Source organism: Somniosus microcephalus, chromosome 4 (assembly GCF_052327205.1).
Source record: "Somniosus microcephalus isolate GS21.2 chromosome 4, FLI_Smic_1.0, whole genome shotgun sequence".
NCBI classification, from domain to species: domain Eukaryota; kingdom Metazoa; phylum Chordata; class Chondrichthyes; order Squaliformes; family Somniosidae; genus Somniosus; species Somniosus microcephalus.
In genome coordinates this window covers 65,403,532-65,420,922 of record NC_140990.1, presented here as the reverse complement: position 1 = coordinate 65,420,922, position 17,391 = coordinate 65,403,532, and the positions used below count along the sequence as shown (strand labels likewise).

General features: G+C 48.2%; 1 pseudogene; it reads right to left on the bottom strand.

The window, feature by feature from the left end:
• LOC147119085 (uncharacterized) overlaps nucleotides 1–17,391 on the bottom strand; it is a 58,099-nt pseudogene that overhangs the window by 31,870 nt on the left and 8,838 nt on the right.

Genomic DNA, 17,391 nt, shown 5'->3' with positions numbered 1-17,391 from the left:
CCATCTCCTGAAATCTAACACAGAATTAGAACACAAGAAGTAGGAGCAGAAGCAGGCTACACGGCCCCTGGGCCCGCTCCACTACCCACAGGGCCATGACCATTCCGAACCTAGACTCATGTCCAATTTCCTGCCTGCTCCCCATAACCCTTAATTCCCTTTACCTCTAGGAAACTGTCTATTTCTGTTTGTGTTCCCATGTACCTGCTTCCCTTGTCCTTCTACAAACTGTAGGTCACAGGTTTGGGAGCTTTTGTCAAAGTTGTTGTCGAGATGCAGATGTATAAAGTCTCTCTCCTTCGACCCCTCGCCCTCCCACATTTCTCTCTCTCTCCTCCCATAGAGGCCAGAGCCTTGTGTAGGCCCAGACCAGGTGGCAGGTTCCCTTCCCTGAAGGACATTAGCGAACCAGTTGGGATTTTACGACAATCCGGCAGCTTTCATGGTCACTTTTTTCTGGTGCCGACCCCACAAATGACCAGATTCATTGAGCTCAATTTCATAACTTGCCTTTGTGTTTTTGTGTGTTCTCTCTCATGCTCCCTTTTTCCTGTTTTAAATTCATTTTACAGGGTATTAGAAAGGGAGGATTTGAAGACGGGAAACTCAAACAAAACATCACATCAAGATCTGACAGAGTCACTTGATTAATCGGGACCTGAATATCATCAGCCTTTGAACATGGAAGCAAAAAGCACCGTTCACAGTGGGGAGAAACCGTACACGTGTTCTCAATGTGGACGAGGCTTCAGTCGATCATCTGGCCTGTTGAGACACAAGCGCAGTCACACTGGGGAGAAACCGTGTAAATGTGGAGACTGTGGGAAAGGATTCAGTTACCCGTTTGAGCTGGAAATTCATCGACGCAGTCACACCGGGGAGACACTGTTCACCTGCCCCGAGTGTGGGAAGGGATGCACTCATTCCTCTGCCCTGCTGAAACACCGGCGAGTTCACACTGACAAGAGACCTTTTAAATGCCCGGACTGCGGGAAGTGCTATAAAAGTTCCGGGGAATTGACGTGCCATCAACGTGTTCACACTGACGAGAGACCGTTCAGGTGCTCTCACTGTGGGACTGGGTTTAGGCGATCATCTGACCTCACTGTACACCAGCGCACCCACACTGGGGAGAGGCCGTTCACCTGCTCCGTGTGTGGGAAGGGATTCACTCAGTCATCCCAGCTCACTAAACACCAGCTTATTCACACTGATGAGAGACCTTTTAAATGTTCTGACTGCGAGAAGAGCTTTAAAAGCAAAAAGGATCTGCTGACACACCAGCGAGTTCACATTGGCCTTTCACCTGCTCCATGTGTGGGAAGGGATTCACCCATTCATCCCAACTACTGAAACACCAGCATGTTCACACTGGGGAGAGGCCGTTCACTTGCTCTGCGTGTGGGAAGAGATTCACTGATTTATCCAACCTGTTGAGACACCAGCGAGTTCACAAGTGCCTGCAGAGGTTGGATTCTGCTGTTATTGTTGCTGTTACTCACATCCAGGACTGAACCATGATCATTCTGACAGTTGGGGGTTGTTTCTGCTGATGTTAATAACCCTATAGCTGGGCTGGAATTTAATATTCTGGATAATATTCCGGAGATATTAAACCAAGGCCCCGTCTGCGCACTTAGGTGGACGTAAAATATCCCATGGCACTATTTTGAAGAAGAGCAGGGGCGTTATCCCCGGTGTCCTGGCCAATATTTATCCTTCAATCAACATAACAAAAAAAACAAGATTACCTGGTCATTGCCACGTTGATTTTTGTAGGAGCTTGTTGTATACAAATTGGCTGCCACATTTCCTACATTACAACAGTGACTACAATTGAAAAGTACTTCATTGCCTGTAAAGTGCTTTGGGATGTCCTGAGGTCGTGAAAGGCGCGATAGAAATACAAGTCTTTCTTTTATAGATGGCAGATAAATCAGCTTTGTTTTAAACACATTGTAGATTTTTGTCTTTCCCACCTGAGTGTTTAGCATCACCTGGCTGGAGCTCAGAAAGGACAATCTGGGGGAGGATCGTACGGCAGGAACAGAACTTCAGCCTGGACCCAGTCCTTCAGGGCCACACTGAGAGGGGCAAATGGTACTTTGGTCTTTCTCGTCTCTCTGCACTGACAGCAAAGTCCCCGTGAGGGTTTATCTTGAGACCTGTAAGAAATGTGTCCCAGCCGCTCTCTTTCATGGTTCAGAGCTCCTAGGCACAGAACAGAAGGATCCTTTACAACTGAGTTTAGAGTCAGGAAGAACAACGGTGAATGCTGGAAACATGCTGTCAAATCAGAGATTGGTGTCAAACTGCGATCTGCTCCTGACTGAAAGTGAAACGGCAGGTTTAAGTTTCCAGTCTAAAGATGACTGGTAATTATTCCATGAAGATTTGACATGTTTGACAGTTCTGAGTCTACCATTTTAAGGCAGGCATTAACCCATTTAATATAAACCCGTTTAAAATAAATTGGTTAAAATCTGCATTAAAATAGCAGAGGGAGGAGTTCACAGGAGCCTGTTAACTGCTGGTACAATTATCCAACAGACATTTGATCTCCAGATAAAGAAGGACCTGCAGCGTGTTTCCAGGAATTCCCTGTTTTATTGATGTGTGTGTGTTAGACACCAGGATAACTAAAAATACATGACCCGGAACATCCACGGGGGTACGATCCCGACAGTTACTCTGGGATCACTCGCCCTGTGGAACTCCAGCACTGACCCTGCTGAAGGTTGTAGGCTCAGGGAGTGGGGCCTCCAGGAGTGGACGGTAAGAAAGCTGGGTTTTATTAGAAGATCAGATTTAATATGAAATAGAGTCATAAAAGTAAAGTCTTGCCTTGTTTTATGTACATGTGTGGCGGAGACCACAAAGGGACAATAACACAATGTATACCCAATGCTGTTATATGTACCTAAACATATGCTGTGGTATGTACATGCTGGGTTGGGTTATTGGTGCAGGGTCCCTTTAAGAGCGTTGGGAACATGATGATGTCATGACGTCGGTTGCGTGATGATGTCATAGCCCCTGCATAGCCCCTGCACGAGGCTGGGTCTTCGGACCTCGTGGAGATGTGATTAAAGTAAGACACGTTTTGTTTTTGCCTAAAGAAAAGTCTCAGCCTGTTGATTTCTGTCGATCCCAACACATGTATGTTTAACACATGTATGTTTAATATGAGTGGACTTTATATTAAAGACTCGTGTCTGGTGAACTATTAGCTTGTAATCACCTCAGACAGAACAGGCTCTAATTATCCCTTTTAAGCTGAAACAGACCTCGTGTGAACAGAACCAGCAGAGCTGAGAACTCTGCCTGTGTGGACTGAGCTGAACCGTGAAGGCCATTTGTTTCTTGAAATGCCCCAGTAAAAGCAAACTCTGACATTGTTCTGACTCGCAGATTCCTCGTAGCTCCAATGAACAGGAAGCGGTTACTCGATGAACCCTAAACAGCCATCCAATGGAATGCTTTGTTTGATAAATGTCTTTCAGCTCAATGGTTTGATTGGCCGAGGTAACCAGGGTCACATGGGCTGTACCTGATTGGGCTTTAAATACAGGAACAGTTTGCAGCTCAGGTCAGAGAGCACCCCGGGAAGAAGAAAGCTGATGGCTACAGCCAAGGTGGAACATCCTTCGGGCTGTCCCTGGAGAGGGAGCACGCGGTGTCCGCCGGGACGCTGGAGGCCTTCCGTGACCGGTGGGCACCGGAGGGACTGGAGTCAATTGTCAACATCAGCAATGGTATCCGGATCTGATTTAATTATAATTTGGAGTTGATTGTTTGTGTCCCTTTAAAAAGGGGGCCCTCTCGGTAATGTGACATCGATTGATGACAATGTCATTCTAATTGGCATTTTAATTGGCATTTTAAAAGAGTCGAACATCCTTTCGTGCCTCTCAGGCTTGGCAATTATCAAAGTCTGAGTTCATGGATACAGCTTGTTAGATTATGAGTCTTGCTATATAACTATAAATAATTTTGTAAGACTATTACAAGAAGTATTCCTTTGTAGAATCTCCAAAGTAAATATTTTGCACTCATTTAGTATATGAGTTGTATTATTGTGGAATCTACATGTTAAAAATAAATCCTGTGCTCAGTGGATTAAGGTGCGTGGAGTATTTCATTGGAGATCTCGAACTCAACTAGGAATAGCGTAAAAGCTCATCAGGATTCTAAACAACTTCAGTCTGACATACACCGGATATTGGTGTCAGTGACTGTGGGGCTGGTTTATATCAGACAGGAGGAGATTGGTGACTGTGACTGGGGCTGGTTTATATCAGACAGGAGGAGATAGGTGTCAGTGACTGGGGGGCTGGTTTATATCAGACAGGAGGAGATTGGTGTCAGTGACTGGGGCTGGTTTATATCAGACAGGAGGAGATAGGTGTCAGTGACTGTGGGGTTGGTTTATATCAGACAGGAGGAGATTGGTGTCAGTGACTGGGGCTGGTTTATATCAGACAGGAGGAGATTGGTGTCAGTGACTGGGGTTGGTTTATATCAGACAGGATGAGATTGGTGTCAATGTCTGGGGTCGGTTTATATCAGACAGGAGGAGATTGGTGTCAGTGACTGGGGTTGGTTTATATCAGACAGGAGGAGATTGGTGTCAGTGACTGTGGGGCTGGTTTATATCAGACAGGAGGAGATTGGTGTCAATGTCTGGGGTCGGTTTATATCAGACAGGAGGAGATTGGTGTCAGTGACTGTGGGGCTGGTTTATATCAGACCGGAGGAAATTGGTGTCAGTGACTGTGGGGCTGGTTTATATCAGACAGGAGGAGATTGGTGTCAGTGACTGTGGGGCTGGTTTATATCAGACAGGATGAGATTGGTGTCAATGTCTGGGGTCGGTTTATATCAGACAGGAGGAGATTGGTGTCAGTGACTGGGGTTGGTTTATATCAGACAGGAGGAGATTGGTGTCAGTGACTGTGGGGCTGGTTTATATCAGACAGGAGGAGATTGGTGTCAATGTCTGGGGTCGGTTTATATCAGACAGGAGGAGATTGGTGTCAGTGACTGTGGGGCTGGTTTATATCAGACCGGAGGAAATTGGTGTCAGTGACTGTGGGGCTGGTTTATATCAGACAGGAGGAGATTGGTGTCAGTGACTGTGGGGCTGGTTTATATCAGACAGGAGGAGATTGGTGTCAGTGACTGTGGGGTTGGTTTATATCAGACAGGAGGAGATTGGTGTCAGTGACTGTGGGGCTGGTTTATATCAGAGTGTTTGATGGGACAGTGTAGAGGGAGCTTTACTCTGTATCTAACCCGTGCTGTACCTGCCCTGGGAGTGTTTGATGGGACAGTGTAGAGGGAGATTTACTCTGTATCTAACTCGTACCATACCTGCCCTGGGAGTGTTTGATGGGACAGTGTAGAGGGAGATTTACTCTGTATCTAACCCGTACTGTACCTGCCTTGGGAGTGTTGATGGGACATGTGGTGCTCACCTCGATGATCATAACATTTAATCCGAAGATGATAGGTTTATATCATATCAGCTTCTTAATAGAGTATTAAAGTTGGTGACACTGGACATTTGAACCTGCAAGTTAATAAGACAAGGCATTAGGTAGAATCTGACACCCTAAGTCTCTCTGCTCCTCTACTCCTTTCAAAGTTTTACCATTTCATGTACATTTTATGCTTTTCTTCCTCATAAATCTATCACCTCACACATCTCCAGTCTGAAGAACATCCATTAACCACTACTCTCTGTTTTCTGCCCTTTACCCAACTTCCTATCCACGCTGCCTCACTCCCTTTAATACCGTGAGCTTTAATTTGATCAACAAGCCTCCTGTCCGGCACCTTATCAAACACCTTTTGACAATCCATCTCCACAACACCCACTGCATTTCCTCCCTCACTGCACCGAGTGCGACCCCAGGCCCGATTATAAAAACAGTGAACATTATCCACCCGCCTGTTCCCTCAGCAAAGGGGCCCCGCGCCAAACTCCGGGACAGACAGGAAGTCAGGGAGCGTCTGTAAATGGAGGAGACATGGTGACTGGTCAGGGAGCGTCTGTAAATGGAGGACAAATGGAGACTGGTCAGGGAGCGTCTGTAAATGGAGGAGAAATGGTGACTGGTCAGGGAGCTTCTGTAAATGGAGGAGAAATGGAGACTGGACAGGGAGCGTCTGTAAATGGAGGAGAAATGGTGACTGGTCAGGGAGCGTCTGTAAATGGAGGAGAAATGGAGACTGGTCAGGGAGCGTCTGTAAATGGAGGAGAAATGGTGACTGGTCAGGGAGTGTCTGTAAATGAAGGCAAAATGGTGACTGGTCAGGGAGCGTCTGTAAATGAAGGAGAAATGGTGACTGGTTATGGAGCATCTGTAAATGAAGGAGGAATGGTGACAAAAATCTACAGGAATGCATTGAAAGCAAAGCTGATTTATTTGACATATATCCAGAATATTAAACTCCAGTTATAGGGTTATTAACACCAGCAGAAACAAACTCCAACTGTCAGAATGAACATGGTTCAGTCCTGGATGTGATTAACAGCAGCAACAACAGCAGAATCCAACCCCTGCAGTCACTGGTGAACTCGCTGGTGTGTCAGCAGTTGGGATGACCGAGTGAATCCCATTCCACACACTGAGCAGGTGAACGGCCTCTCCCCGGTGTGAACTCGCTGGTGGGTCAGCAGGTTGGATGACTTGAGTGAATCCCTTCCCACACATGGAGCAGGTGAACGGCTCTCCCCAGTGTGAACTCGTTGGTGTATCAGCAGATCCTTTGTGCTTTTAAAGATCTTCTCACAGTCAGAACATTTAAAAGGTCTTTTATCTGTGTGAATAAGTTGATGTTCACTGAGGTGCGATGACCGAGTGAATCCCTTCCCACACACGGAGCAGGTAAACGCCCTCTCCCCAGTGTGAACTCGCTGGTGTCTCAGCAGGTTAGATGACTGAATGAATCCCTTCCCACACATGGAGCAGGTGAACGGTCTTCTCCTTAGCGTGAACTCGCTGGTGTTTCAGAAAGTCGGATGAATTAGTGAATCCCTTCTCACATATGGAACAGGTGAATGGCCTCTCGCCAGTGTGAATGCGCTGGTGTGTCAGAAGTTTGGATGGTTGATTAAACCCCTTCCCACATGTTGAGCAGGTGAACGGCCTCGCTCCAGTGTGAATGCTCTGGTGTCTCAGAAGCTCGGATGAACGAGTGAATCCCTTCTTACACACGGAGCAGGTGAACAGACCCTCTCCAGTGTGAATGTGCTGGTGTTTCACAAGCTCAGATGAACAAGTGAATCTCTTCCCACACGGAGCAGGTGAATGGCCTCTCCCCAGTGTGAACTCGCTGGTGTACCAGACAGTTGGATGAATGAGTGAATCCCTTCCCACACACGGGGCAGGTGAACGGCCTCTCCCCGGTATGACTGTGTCGATGAATTTCCAGCTTCGATGGGGGACTGAATCCCTTCCCACAGTCCCCACATTTCCACGGTTTCTCCGTGGTGCGGGTGTCATTTCGTCTCTCCAGGTTGGATGATCAGTTGAAGCCTCGTCCACACACAGAAGACGTGTACAGTTTCTCCCCGCTGTGAATGGTGCGATGTTTTTTCAGGCTGTGTAACTGGTTAAAGCTCTTTCCACAGTCAGTGCACTGGAACACTCTCACTCGGGTCTGTGTGTCTCGGTCACACTGACTTTTGAAATCTTTTCCCACAGACAAACATTTCTCCTATATTAAAAGGCCGATGATATTCAGGTCCTGATGAATCCTGTCACTCTGTCAGATTTTGATGTGATGTTTGGTTTGAATTTCTCATCTGCACATCCTCCCCTTCTAATGCCCTGTAAAAGCAGTTTACAAAAGTCATGACTGTAAATACAGGATAGAAATTTGGATTTCTCTCCCTTTCTCTCCTGCGTGATGATAGGGTTGGGCCCAGTCACTCTTTGCCTTCCAGTACCTTGCCAAGTGGCAATTCTGAGCTTGTGGGCCGATACAGCGAGCTGCCAGCATTTCGACCATGGGGAGCAGCACAGCCGCCGGCGCTGGCTGATTGTGTCTGGAAAAGCTGAAGCCAATGGTAGCACACCAACAACAACTTGCATTTACATAGCGCCTTTAACGTAGTAAAACGTTCCAAGGTGCTTCACAAGAGCGGAACCAGGCAAAGATTGACCTTAGGGCCGAGGCAACTGAAGGCACGGCCACCAATGGTGGAGCGAAGGAAGTGGAGGATGAACAACAGGCCAGAATTGGAGGAATGCAGAGTTCATAGAATCAGAGAATGGTGCAGCCCTTCGGCCCATTGTCCCAGAGCCAGCTCTTTGAATTTAGGCCCACTCCTCTGCTTTATCCCCACAGACCCGCAATTTGTTTCCCAATTCAAGTAGTTCTCCAATTCCCCTTTGAAAGTTGCCATTGAATCTGTTTCCACCACCACTTCAGGCAGTGCCTTCCAGGTCATAACAACTCGCTGCTTAAATTCTTTCCTCATGTTGCCACTGGTTCTTTTGACAATGACCTTAAATCTGAGTCCTCTGGTTACCGACCCTTCTGACACTGGAGTCAGTTTCTCCTTATTAAGAGGGTTGTAAACACCTGGTCCACTTGGCACTGAAGTGTCTGAAACTCATAATAGGAACTCCAGGGAAACAAAATACTGACAAATGTTAAACTGTTCTGTTGACAATGAAATCTCAATTTAAGTTTTAAAAGATAAATTGTTTAACGGGTTCACACTGACTCACCTGACTGGCCGACGCAAGTTCCGCCCCTCAAACACCGTGATTGGTTGCAGAACTCACTGCTCCCTTGGCCCTTCGGCCTCTGAGCTCTCTTCCTATTGGTTCCCAGGGCCATCAATCGCCACTTGCCAACATTACGCTGCCAGATGAGGTTCAGGGAATCAGAGGAAGAAAATAAATGAGGCCATGAATCTGAGTTTGGAAATACAATGAGAGAAACAAGATTCAACTGGTGAACTAAACTATTTAAATTCAACTCAAATGAATTGTTGCCATTAATATATTCTTTTTGCACCAAGTGAGAAACAAATGATGTTTTCCCACACACGGAGCAGGTGAACGGCCTCTCCCTGGTGTGACAGCATCAATGAGATTCCAGCTTGGATGGGAATCCCTTCCCACAGTCCCCACATTTCCATGGTTTCTCCGTGGTGCGGGTGTTTTTGTGTCTCTCCAGGTTGGAAGATCATTTAAAGCCTCATCCACACATAGAACACACGGGGCATTCTGGGGAAAGGCCTTGGTGTCGGTTCCAGAGTTGCGATCGGTGACGCAAAGTGAGTTTTCTCCGCTCCGATTGGGTGGAGGATCACACAGAGTGGGGGGGAGGGGTGGATCGGGAGAGAATAAAGAGAAATAGAAAAACCTGAGAGTCCGCGAGGCCCCGGACCGAGCGGCGTCAGTTGGACGGTCCACGTGATCGCCTCGGGGACACGTGACCCGGGCCCACGGCCTGATTGACGGGAGCTTCCGATCAATAGGGAGCGAGTGGGGTGGGGCTGGAGGAGTGAGCCGGCAGCGGGTTCTCCAACCAATCGGGGCGCCCGAGGGGCGGGACTAGCGCCGGCTGATTGTCTGATCCGCAGGGCAGCGAGTTTCTCCAGTCCCTTGTTCAGGGCCCGGGGCCAGGGGAGGCTGTGGGCCTTTATTCCCCTTATTGGACACAAGGCTCTTTGTCTCACAACACACTGGCTCAGGTTTTAACAATCGGTTTACAGGGAATAATGAATTGAAAATTGCAAAACTGAGATTGTTAGTTTTACACAGGATTACACAGGCCATTCGGCCCAACCAGTCCATGACACGTTTATGCTCCACAGGAGCCTCCTCCCATCTTTCCTCATCTAAATCTATCAGCATAACCCTCTATTCCCTTCTCCCACATATGCTTGTCCAGCCTCCCCTTAAATGCATCAATACTATTCGCTTCAACCACTCCCTGTGGTAGCGAGTTTCACATTCTCACCACTTGCTGGGTAAAGAAGTTTCTTCTGAATTCCCTATTGGATTTCTTGGTGTCTATCTTATATTGATGGCCTCTAGTTATGCTCTTCCCCACAAGTGGAAACATTCTCTCTGTATCCACTCCATCAAAACCTTTCATAATTTTAAGGACCTCTAAGGTCACCCCTCAGCCTTTTTTCAAGAGAAAAGAGACCCAGCCTATTCATCCTTTCCTGATCTGTATACCCTCGCATTTCTGGTATCATCCTTCTAAATCTTCTCTGCACCCTCTCCAGTGCCTCTATATCCTTTTTATAATATGGTGACCAGAACTGGACGCAGTTCTCGAAGGGCTGAATTTTGCCGGCGCTCAGAGTGTGGGTTTGGAGGCGAGTCCGCTGTCAGAAGCAGAAAAACTGACAGCGGGTCGGTATCCTGCTCTGAACCGCCTCCTTGTGAATTTCCTAAGTGTCGGGTCTGTCATCCCTGAACAGACTCGACACCAAGCGGCAGGTCAGCCAATTTAGATACTTTAAAGCTTGTTAAAAGGTAGTTAAGCACCATTTTCCCATGTACTTACTATTTTACCAGGTTTTTAACAAGGTTCCCGGAGAGCGGCGATCACGTCAGGTAAGTATGTCGGGTTCTCAATGACTTTGGATTGCTGTGAATAGGTGAAAGCTGCAGAAGTGGTCTAAAACCTACCATTTCACAGCTGTTCACTTCCCAATCTTAGAATCTGGAGCATTAATGATTTGGAACCCACTTTGGAGCTTTATACAAACACGATTTCCCTTTCATAAAACCATGTTGACTCTGCCTAATCATATCATCATTTTCTAACTGCCCTGTTCCACTTCCTTAATAATGGATTCCAGCATTTTCCCGAGGACTGATGTCAGGCTAACTGGCCTGTAGATCCCTGTTTTCTCTCTCCCTCCTTTCTTGAATAGCGGGGTTACATTTGTTACCTTCCATTCCACGAGGGCCTTTCCAGAATCTAGTGAATTTTGGAAGATCACGACCAATGCATCCACTATCTCTGCAGCCACCTCTTTTAGAACCCTAGGATGTAGGCCGTCAGGTCCAGGGGATTTGTCGGCTTTTAGTCCAATTAGTTTCTCAAGTACTTTTTCTGGACTGATATGAATTACTTTAAGTTCCTCACTCTCATTAGCCCCTTGGTTCCCCACTATTTCTGGAATCTCAACCTTCTCCAGTGTAGCTCACGCGGCTCCAGCTCACGCAGCCTAAGCCCGGGCTGTCCGCAGTGCGGCCACAACATACCCGTAGACTTACACGAGTGGTCGGGACCTCTCACCCTGACTGAGGTGGACGAGAAGCCTGCGCTGCCCCTCCGTGTCAAGTATGACAACGTGGACATAGATGTGCTGGGTAAAGTGCTGAGCCCGGCCCAGGTACTGACTGCAGCTGAGAGCTGAACACACAGGAACCGCTCCAGTGCCTGGAGCCAGCAACAAGAGGCAACAAAAGCAAGGAAGGCACAGAGTACAAAAGCAAGGAGGTTATGATGAACCTTCATAAAACACTGGCTCGGCCTCAACTGGAGTATTGTGTCCAATTCTGGGCCCCGCACTTTAGGAAGGATGTGAAGGCCTTAAGAGATGGTGCAGAAAAGATTTACAATAATGGTTCCAGGGATGAGGGACTTCAGTTATGTGGATAGACTGGAGAAGCTGGGGTTGTTCTCCCTAGAGCAGAGGAGGTTGAGAGATCTGATAGAGGTGTTCAAAATCATGAGAGGTCTAGACAGAGTAGAGAGAGAACCAGAGGACACAGATTTAAGGTGATGGGCAAAAGAACCAAAGGCGACATGAGGAAAAACTTTTTTATGCAGCGAGTGGTTAGGATCTGGAATGCAGTGCCTGAAAGGGTGGTGGAGGCAGATTCAATCACAGCTTTCAAAAGGGAATTGGATAAGTACCTGAAGTAAAGAAATGTGCAGGGTTACGGAGAAAGGGGGGGGGGGGTAGTGGGACTAGCTGAAGTGGTCTTGCAGAGAGCCGGCACGGGCTTGACGGGCCAAATGGCCTCCTTCTGTGCTGTAACCATTCTCTGATTCTAAGCTTATATTGTGGTTAATAACAGACAAAACCTGTTCTTTCCCCTGATCTGATTACAGATTCCAACCAGTCGATTCAGTGAATGGAATGTCTTATCAGTGTTGCCATGGTGACCTGTCTGCAGTGAAGCGCCTGTTTGTGTTTCTAACTCAGACTAAACCTCTCTTTCCCATAATACACATTATATCAGACATTTGATGACAATGTATTTTAACCATGTTATGTTAATATGTTTAAAATCTACAGGGAGATCAGATACACAAATCTTTAAAAGTTGGAGGACAAGTTTATAAAGTGGTTTAAAAATGTTACCTGAGGTTTTTTATAAATGGGGCGTAGAAAACAAAACCATTGGTTCGGCTGCAGTTAGAATAAGTTTTGGGCATCTTACACTAGGAAGGATGTCGGGGCCACAGAGAGGCTGCAGAATAAATTCACTGAGGTTATACCACGGATGAGAGGCTTTAGTTATCAGAGAATCGGAGAATGATACAGCACAAAAGGTGGCCATTCGGCCCATCATGCTTGTGCCAGCTCTTTGGGAGAGCTATCCAATTAGTCCCACTCCCTTGCTCTTTCCTTATATTCCGGTAAATATTTTCCCTTCAAATATTTATCCAATTCCCTTTTGAAAGTTACTCTTGAATCTGCTTCCTCCACCCTTTCAGGCAGTGCATTCCAGATCATAATAACTCGCTGGGTAAAGAAATGTTTCCTCATGATGACCTGTCTGCAGTGAAGCGCCTGTTTGAGTTTCTAACTGAGGCGAACTTCTCTTTCCCAGGAGGAGAGACAAGAGAAACTGGGGCACTTCTCATTAGAACAAAGCAGGGTGAGAGGAGATGTGAGCGAGGTGTTTAAACTTGATCAAAGACACCGACCAAAATATCAGAGACACTCCCTGTCCTTCAGGACCTGTGTCCAGGGGAGAAGCTGATGGGTTTATCAGATCATCTTTGGGTTAAATGTTGTGCTCGTGGAGCTGAGCCCCTAGTGTCAGCATCAAACACTCTCCAGTCGGGTACAGCACGGGTTAGATACAGAGTAAACCCATCAGCCGCTCCCCGACACAGATACCGAGGGACAGGGAGTGTCCGGGACAATGACATTTCTCACTCAATAAGGTATAAATTGATCCTGTACCTCTCCCCATTAATCCTGGGCTCCACACGGGGCGAATCCTGCTCCTGTTTCCCTTCCTGTAACAGCACTGAGCTAAACCCAGCCCATAATGAGCAGGGCTCAGGGAGGCTGGTTGCTAGGCGCTGCAGTGATGTCATAAAGCAGGGCCATTCAGCCCAGCTGGTCGTCTCCTTGTCCCTTTAAAGGTGGAGAGCTGGGACACCCTGTCTCCAAACACATCCCACCTGTTCATACTGAGAATCCCCGGGGAAGGCCCAAGGCCCAGAGTGTGGAACACAACCAAGGGGGAAAGAGGAGGAGAGAAGGGGAGGTAAATCAAGGAGTCGGGACTGAGGGACACCAAGCTTCAGTTTTAGAGCCTGTAGACTTCAGGAGGGGAAGAGTGAGTTCAGTAGTTTTAGGATCCAGGGAGAGAACAAGGAGCAGATGGGGAGAGTGGTGTGGATTCCAGCACAGTGAGGATGTAGGGGGAGGGAGATTGTGTCGGGCCGTGTATTAGGGGTGTAGGAGGGACAAGAGAGCAAAGGTCAGAGGAGCAATTACTGCAGCAGTGCCCATAAATAGTGAGCGAGAGAGAAGGTGGGGGTTCGAGTGGACCAGGGACAGTCTGTTAAACTCTCTGTTTGCTGTGACCAGTTTTCCTTCGGTTAAAAATGGCCTCCTGTAGCCCAGTGACACAAACAGCCCATTAAACTCCACCAATGGCCTTTGGTCTGGTGAGGTCTCCCTTTGTGAAACATCGGCTGTTGTTAAAGCTTTTCATTCTGACACGCTCACACTGAGAAATGAGCTGCAGAATTGCCGACACCGCCAGCTTTAAGGAGACGTTTCCCTTTGGGGATCAGATTGTCCATTGAGTTTGATTAAACTGATGTTAAAGTAACAAGGCTGCTTTGCCCCGTGACAATAACAGACTATCAGAATATTTCCCATAGGTTAAAATCCAATGTTACAGGGACTCACTGCCCTGGAGGGTTGAAGTGGACCCTGTAATATAATAGAATTTTCTGTCCTGTCAGACTTGGACATCTTGTAGATCCATCTTTTAACAAGTTGTGGGTACTCAGTTCTCAGATGGATTCCACTCAGTTTGTAACAAGTCCTCAATCAGCTCGTCTTATTGTCGAGATATCAAGGACTCGACACACTGCGTGTGTGAAACAAAGCTCATTTATTTGACATTGGTACAGATTAAACCCCAGCCCAGTTATAGGGGTTACTAACATCAGCTGAAACAAACCCCAACTGTCAGAATGAACGTGGTTCAGTCCTGGATGTGATTAACAGCAGCAATAACAACAGAATCCAACCCCCGCAGTCACATGTGAACTCGTTGGTGTGTCCGCAGGTTGGATGAACGAGTGAATCCCTTCCCACACACGGAGCAGGGGTCCGGCCTCTCCCCAGTGAGTGCGTTGGTGTGTCAGCAGATCTTTTGTGCTTTTAAAGCTCTTCTTACAGTCAGAACATTTAAAAGGTCTCGTATCAGTGTGAACAAGCTGGTGTCTCAACAGGTTGGATGAATGAGAAAATCCCTTCCCACACACGGAGCAGGGGACCGGCCTCTCCCCACTGTGAACTCGCTGGCGTGTCAGCAGGTTGGATGAACGAGTGAATCCCTTCCCACACACGGAGCAGGGGACCAGCCTCTCCCCAGTGTGAGTGCGTTGGTGTGTCAGCAGATCCTTTGTGCTTTTAAAGCTCTTCTCACAGTCAGAACATTTATAAGGTTTCTTATCAGTGTGAACTCGTTGGTGTGTCAGCGGGTTGGATGAATGAGCAAAACTTTGCCCACACACGGAGCAGATGAACGGCCTCTCCCCAGTGTGAATTCACTGGTGTGTCAGCAGGTTGGATGAATCAATGAATCCCTTACCACACACGAAGGCGTCGATGAATTTCCAGCTCACAAGGGTAATTGAATCCCTTCCCACAGTCCCCACATTTCCACGGTTTCTCCGTGGTGCGGGTGTCCTTGTGTCTCTCCAGGTTGGACGATCAGTTGAAGCTTCGTCCACACACAGAACACATGTACGGTTTCTCCCCGCTGTGAATGGTGCGATGTTTTTTCAGGCTGTGTAACTGGTCAAAGCTCTTTCCAGTCAGTGCACTGGAACACTCTCACTCGGGTGTGTGTGTCTCGGTGCTTTTCCAGTCACACTGATGTTTGAAATCTTTTCCCACAGACAGAACAAACATTTCTCCTTCCACATTCAAAGGCCTGTGGCGACACGCCACCATTGGACATAATCCGCTCACGGCGGCATGGACAGTTTACGCAGGCGCACTGCCGGCAGCAGCCGCCCCCAGCCGGGGGCCCTTTCCTCCGGCAACTTGTTTCCCACAGGGACAGGCTGCCGGGAGCACTTCCTGTCCGGGGAGTATTTAAGTGGTTGCGCGGGCTTTTCAAGCTCTCTCTTTGCCATGATGTAGATTAAAGCAGTTGTGTTTCACCAACTCTGGTCTCGACTCCCACGTTTGCCGCGGTATCTCAACAGGCCGATGATATTCAGGTCCTGATGAATCGAGTGACTCTGTCAGATCTTGACGTGATGTTTGGTTTGAATTTCCCGTCTGCAAATCCTCCCCTTCTAACACCCTGTAAAAAGAGTTTACAAAAGTCATCATTCTAAGTAGGATAGAAATTCAGAACAGACAATTCTAGTTTCTATGGAACATTCTTTCCTCTCTTGTTCCCCGAAAGCTGTAAATCCCCGTCCCACACACTCTCCCTCCTCCCTGTGCTGAAATTCAAACCCATCGCACCATCTCCATCATTTTTCCTTTCGGTCGACTTTTCTCCCTCCCCTGAAGGTGCTGACTCTGGCTGGGTTCAGTTCTACACTCACTGGTTCCCCTCCCTCTCCACCCCTGAAGGTGCTGACTCTGGCTGGGTTCAGCTCTACACTCACTGGTTCCCCTCCCTCTCCTCCCCTGAAGGTGCTGACTCTGGCTGGGTTCAGTTCTACACTCACTGGTTCCCCTCCCTCTCCTCACCTGAAGGTGCTGACTCTGGCTGGGTTCAGTTCTACACTCACTGGTTCCCCTCCCTCTCCTCCCCTGAAGGTGCTGACTCTGGCTGGGTTCAGTTCTACATTCACTGGTTCCCCTCCCTCTCCACCCCTGAAGGTGCTGACTCTGGCTGGGATCAGTTCCACATTCACTGGTTCCCCTCCCTCTCCACCCCTGAAGGTGCTGACTCTGGCTGGGTTCAGTTCTACACTCACTGGTTCCCCTCCCTCTCCTCCCCTGAAGGTGCTGACTCTGGCTGGGTTCAGTTCTACACTCACTGGTTCCCCTCCCTCTCCTCCCCTGAAGGTGCTGACTCTGGCTGGGTTCAGTTCTACATTCACTGGTTCCCCTCTCTCTCCTCCCCTGAAGGTGCTGACTCTGGCTAGGTTCAGTTCTACACTCACTGGTTCCCCTCCCTCTCCTCCCCTGAAGGTGCTGACTCTGGCTGGGTTCAGTTCTACACTCACTGGTTCCCCTCCCTCTCCTCCCCTGAAGGTGCTGACTCTGGCTGGGTTCAGTTCTACACTCACTGGTTCCCCACCCTCTCCTCCTCTGAAGGTGCTGACTCTGGCTGGGTTCAGTTCTACACTCACTGGTTCCCCTCGCTCTCCTCCCCTGAAGGTGCTGACTCTGGCTGGGTTCAGTTCTACACTCACTGGTTCCCCTCCTTCTCCTCACCTGAAGGTGCTGACTCTGACCCTAACCGTCTTTCCAATACACTGTCCTTCCTTATAATCTTTTCTTCTGTAATATCTCACAATTTTGGTGAGGGGCACTCCTTGACCTGTCACCATTTCTCCTTCATTTACAGACACTCTCTGACCAGTCTCCATTTCTCCTCCATTTGCAGATGCTCCCTGACCAGTCCCCATTTCTCCTCCATTTACAGACGCTCCCTGACCAGTCTCCTGTTCTCCTCCATTTGCAGATGCTCCCTGACCAGTCCCCATTTCTCCTCCATTTACAGATGCTCCCTGACCAGTCCCCATTTCTCCTCCATTTACAGATGCTCCCTGACCAGTCTCCTTTTCTCCTCCATTTGCAGATGCTCCCTGACCGGTCCCCATTTCTCCTCCATTTACAGACGCTCCCTGACCAGCCACCATTTCTCCTTCATTTACAGACGCTCCCTGACCAGTCACCATTTCTCCTTCATTTACAGACGCTCCCTGACCAGTCACCATTTC